The sequence below is a fragment of the Chrysochloris asiatica genome, unplaced genomic scaffold (assembly GCF_000296735.1).
Source record: "Chrysochloris asiatica unplaced genomic scaffold, ChrAsi1.0 scaffold00087, whole genome shotgun sequence".
In the NCBI taxonomy this organism is placed as follows: Eukaryota; Metazoa; Chordata; class Mammalia; order Afrosoricida; family Chrysochloridae; genus Chrysochloris; species Chrysochloris asiatica.
The window spans coordinates 1,116,343-1,122,342 of NW_006408605.1; positions in this window are offsets into that span (position 1 = coordinate 1,116,343).

The window sequence follows — 6,000 nt, forward strand, 5'->3', positions numbered from 1 at the left end:
TCTGTGAGGTGTCACTCAGGGAGTCAGGGTGCTGACCCATGACACTGCCAAGGGGTGATGGAGGCTCCAGCAATGCAGAAGATGTGGGAGGCCTCTGACCTTCCCAGCCATGCAGTATAGAAGCCAAATTAGAGCCTGACGGGAAGGAAAAACTCAGTCACACTGATCCTGTATTGTATTAAAAGTTTGGCTTTGTATTTTGTTCATCTTTTTTTTTGGTGTGTGCATAATTTTGATTTTAAAAAATAATTGCATTAAAATATTGTTTGTCTTGATGAGTGTTTTCGGTGCTCCCTTCAATTCTGTGCCAGGGAGGCTGCTGAGCTTGTCTCACTCTGGTCCTGGCTCTGCTTCCCACGGCCCTCTGGGAGCTTACTGCCGTCCTCTCTACTGAGGAGGAAGTGGAGAGGAGAGCTGGGCGCTAAGGAGAGGAGTGGCTGGTGACACGACCATTCATCTTGGTTTCTCTTAGTATTTGCCACAGCTGCCAGCTGACATGGGGGTGTGGGCTGAGCTAAGGAGGCTGTGATGCAGGGTCTGCTCTGGTCCAGCACTAAATGATTCCTCCATGTCTCCTTGGAGGACCAACCCCTGGAACATCTGGCTGTTCTGACTGAAGATACTTCCTGTGTGTGTGTGTGTGTGGGGGGGGGGGCGGCAAAAGTGTGTGGGATACTGGGGTGTAGGACAGGAGAGGAGGCTTTTGGGGATGAGGAGTGGAGTAGCCAGATCAGCAGCTGGATGTGTGTTTTGGTCGCCAGGAGCCCTGTCGTGCTGGCTGGCTGACTACAAGCCGTGTTGGCAGGGCCTGGACTCCTGGGCCTGATGCTTAGCATGCTGTCAGCACTCAGCAAATAATAAATAATAATAATATCTCCAGCATGTTGTGGGTACAGGAGGAGGGAAGCGCAAAGGAAACATGTGTTCTATCTCATGGCGGGTGCTGAGAAGCCTGAGTCTGCTCAGGGACTGTCTTTAGCCTGTGGCTAGGGGAATCATTTCATTTGAAGCTTGGGACTAGAGGATGGTGACAGCTGGGGCCTGTGCTGGGAACTAGGGACTCAGAGAGAGTGTCTGGGGGTCTCTCTGAACTGTCCTTTGTAAAGGGCTTGGTCAGTCCTCAAATGGGATTTGGAGATGGTCAGACTTGAATTTATAATCCAGACTCTATCACTTCCGAAAAGCCATTTAGCCTCTTGGAACCCCCTCGGTTTTTTCACTTATAAAATGGTCATGGTTGGGTGGGTTAAATGAGAGCACTGCAAAGCACTTGCACCAGAGCTGGCAGCCAATAACCTACTAGCACTGCTGATGCTGTAGTTCAGTCTGCCATGTGTCTGGCCCTCAGTGTGAGGCCCGAGGTTAGCTGTCAGGGAAGACTGGGAGGAGCAGGACTGTGTGGATGACTATGTGGATGGATGAGAAAAGATTCGGCAGATTCTCAGTCTTGTACAAGTTGACTTAGTGCAATTGACCTGCATCACTGTTTGTTGATTGACTGTAGGATCCCAGAATATGGGACAGGGGATGGCAGCTGAGTATTAGTGTTGATGCCCTCTGGGGACTTGCCCTCAGGAGTGAAGTCTGGGTCAAGTCACCTTAGGAATAGGAGACTGCACAGGGGGTCCTCAGAACCAGGGTCTTGGATTGCCAGCTTCCTATGCTGTGGGACCTGAAGGGAGGGCTGAGGTAGATGAACAGTACTGTGACTTGGGAAGGTCCCAGGTACAGTGCCTGATAACCCTCATTTCTCCCTGGCCTGCTTCCTCAGGAGGGTGGGAGGGAGCTGGAGACTCACTGTATTAGTGTGGGGAGTGAGGTACTGCTTTCTACCCAGCAAGACTGCCTGCTCCACCCTGGACCTCTCTGGGCATCTGCCCAGTGTGCCCTGAGTCTGCATCTGTGGCTGCAGCACTCGGGGCGAGCCAGTCTTAGAGTAAAGGACCTCCAGGTGGCTCCTCTTTAGAGCAAAAGTCATGGGACCTGCTTAGCTTCCCCGCATTCCCTTTCCAAAAGGGGTGGGGGCCCTTATAGGGTCCCTCTTCCACTGCTCCACTTCTGGCTTCCCCTAAGTACAAAGTAGGCTCTTGGTCCTTTGTACTATGACCCCCTACCTCCTGTACTGAGCCACTTGCTGCTGCCTGCCCCGAGGGAGGGCTCCTCCCGGGTGGGTCTTCATAGTGGAATAGTCATTCCCTTTGGCCCAGCTCTGTGCTTGCCACAGGGATAGGCAACTTCTCAAATGCTTTTGTTTAATTTTCTTCACTGAGACTCTGCTTGTCCCAACACCCTGTGATGACACGGGTGTTAACCGAGCACTAAGGACTATAATTATCAGGGGTTGAGAGACAAGAATCTCCTGGTGGTGTGGCAGCTGCAGGCAGGAGCCGCTGTCTGATCTGTCCCCAGAGAGTAGCCGCTCCAGTCTGACTCGTGTCTGAAGAGCCGCGAGTCTCACGCCCTTCACCCTCCCATTTGTTCCAACTGCAGCCTCGCAGGAATTCCTCCCTCTGTGCAAGGCTTCTGTTGGTGGGGCAGATCCGTGGATGTCATTCCCATCAGTGAGCTGGGTGTTACTCATTTGTGATGAAGAACAAGCGCCTTGTGTGGTCTTGCTGACATGCTGGAGCTGTTGCACTGGGAAGGGGCCATTTGGACGGGTCAATGCTGAGGAGGGTGCTGCAGTAGGCCCTACTCAGGGGACTGATCTTGCCTCATGATAAATGCAAAATCTTACATTTTGGTTCAAGAAATCATTTCCTACGAATCCTTGATGGAGCAGACCAGTCTTATAACAAGGATTTGGGCTACAAAGTTGGGATGAAAGAGTCATGTGCTATGACTGCTTAAATAAACAACCACAAAGCCAGCTATGAGGGCCACCTGCAGCTGCATAAATAGACACTTATTGTCTTAGTTGGTCAGGGGACAAAGCATTCTCCTGGGTGGCTAATTGTGAGCAGTGAGGGCACCTGGCCACGTGGGGAATACTATGGGATGTGGGGATGGTCTTTCCAAGTGTGTGAAGCACACGTTTGAGGAGCGGCAGCTGATGGGTGAGCTAAGTTCTGGGGAAGAAGTTTTGGGCTCAGTGTGGAGCAGGGCTGCCAATAATCTATCGAGGATGAAGAGGGTTGTGTGGTCAGGGACTGACCATCAGGGTTCCCAGCAGACAGAGGCAGGGGAGAGAATAATTGCTGCCCAGGGAGGGGCTAGGCTAGGTGTCTTCCCTTAGGCATAGGGTCTAGAACCCTGAGGCTAGCCCTGGCTCTGTAACTAACTGACACTCACCCTCAGGATAAATGTCTTCCCTCTTTGTGCCTCTGTTGTCCACCTGGGACAGGCTCTGAGGTGCTGCTGCTCCCTTTGGGATTTTACTCTGTGGATGGTTTGGGGAGGGGCATGCAGGCAGGGGTGCTGGGAGGCACACACAGACAGGGACACAGGATGCACGCACACTGAGCCCATGGTGGTCAGTACTAGTGGGTAGAGCACATTGTCTGAAGTCCTCTGGTTCCCCTGTGAACCCCTATGACCTTGGGAATGGCACATGCCGGTGTGAGTCTGCATTTTGGAGCCTGCATATCGGGCAGTCAGAAATACAGGAGCCATCTGAGGTCACAGTGAAGGAGACTTGGAGGCCCTCCTCGGGGGTCTTCCATCTCTTCCTGGTCCAGCTCCCATGAGCACTAGATGGGCTGGGCTCACAATAGGTCTTTTCTCAGTCTGCATGTTCAGTGAGCTGCCAATGACACAGCCCCAGCTGCCAGTGGGTGAGCCTAATTTTGGGGAACCAAAGATGGGCTTCCTGATGGTCCCTGGCCTCTGGGCTTGCTCTGGGGCAAAGGGATGGGGTCTGGGGAGGAAGGAGAACCTGGAGCACACAGGGAGCATCAAAGGGCTGGTGCGAGGTTTATTGGGGCCTTTACTGGCCTACTTTTCATTATTTACACCCTGTTGATTCTAGGAGCTCCCGTTAAACGTGTCATAAATATAAAAATATTTTACAGGCCAGTGAAAATTCCACAGCAAAAATAACTCTATAAAGAGGGATTTCGCCCTGCTTTGCCCGCTGCCTAATTCTGTGTGGCATTACTTGAGTCTGTTAGTTGGCAGCAGAACGATGAAGTGGCTGGGTTCCCCAGTCGTGGTGGGGGGCATGCTGGGTATTTAATTAACCCCTTTACCAGGCTGTGAATGGAGGTACTTCTCGTTCTTCACTGGGCTGAGCCTGCCAGCTCTCCCAGGTGGCGGTGGGTAAGAGCGGGCTGGAGTTGGGCCTGGGTCCCAGATTGGGCTGTGGAGGTCTGGGGACCAGTGGGAGGAAGGGAAGAAGCAGGCCAGAGTTGTTCTTTTGGCACTTTCCTACTCCAGCTGGGCAGTTTCAGGTGTGGCCAAATGGGTGGGAAGGAAGGGTGGAGATGAGAAGACTGTAGAATACCTATTCAGAGCAAGATACCTGGGGACAGATTGGTGGGTTCTAAACCTACCTATACCACTTAATAGCTGTGTGACCTTGGGTAGATGATTTGCCCTCTCTGTGCCTCATTTTCCTTCTTTGTAAAATTCTATCACATGATCCTTGTGAAGCTTGTGCATATAGTAAGGACTTGATCAGTGATCATAATCATTATTTTATGCTCAATAGTTATCATTTTTATAAAGAGCTGGACATTCAGCTGCAATCCCAAGATTGGAAAGTTAGATGTAGGGAGACGGACTCCTTCCTGTTAAGGAGGCTGAGTCTCCCACTCCTTGTTTTCATTAAAACCCAAGCCTCACTGCCATTGAGTCGATTCCAACTTAGTGACCCTTAGGGTTGAATTGCTCCTTAGGGTTTCTGAGGCTGTAAATCTTTACAGGAGCAGACAGCCTCATCTTTCTCCCATGGAGTGGTTGGTGGGTTTTAACCGTTACTCTTCCAATTAGCAACCCAGCTCTTAACCCTAGGGCTCCTTTTATCTCCATGCAAAAAACAAAACCAGAAAACTCTGACAAATTCATTGCCATTGAGTCAATTTGGACTTGTAGCGATTCGATTTGAGGTTTCCAAGACTAAATCTTTACAGGCGCAGACAGTCTGAACGTTCTCCCATGGAGCGGCTGGTGTATTTGAACTTCCGATCTTGTGGTGTCTGTTTCAGGAGCCACTAGCCACATGTGACTATTGAGGACTTGAGATATATTTAGTCCAAAGTGAGATGTGTTCTAAAGTAAAACATACACCAGATTTCAAAGACTTAGTATGACAAAGGGCTCTGACATGGCTCAATAATTTTAATATGGATGGTTTGAGATGATAATATTTTTAATATCTCAGATTAAAGTTCATCTCACTTGTTTCTTTTTACCTTTTTAAAAAATGTGGCCAATCGAAAATTAAAATGAAGTCTGTGGCTTGCATGGGGGACCTGCAAGATGTTTCTGCAAGGACAGTTCTGCCTTCCTCTGAGAAGGGCAGTGCTGAAGCCCCAAGGCTCCCATGCCCTGGCTCAGCTCAGCCATCTATTTTACAGAAACAGAGACCAAAGCCATGGAGGCCTGAAATCTCCAACTGTTTGGTTGCAAAGTTGCTCCATGAGAGACACTTGCCTCTTTGGGTCTTGGGGAAATGATGATGGTTTGTCTTGCCTATTTCCTTCTTCTGATTGTAGGGAAGATCAGATTTGGAGGAGTCAGGACAAGTGTATGTGTGTATGCTTGTGTGCACAGGCTTTGTTAAATGAGGTCTGTGGCATTTGGTGAACCCCATGATATGTTTAGGAGCATGCAACTTCATGGGGATGTGGGTCAGAAACAAATACAGATGATTCATTCTGTCTGGATGGAGCAGAGATCAGTGCATATCTTGAAGATGCAAACATACTCACTCTTGCTCCAAGAACTTTGGCGATGCTTAGGCACAAGGCAGGATGGCTGGAGAACCAGTCTCCTGTATAACCTCCTCCTTTTCTTTAGTGGTGGGGGTTATTATTAGGACCCCACAGAGGTGACTTGTTC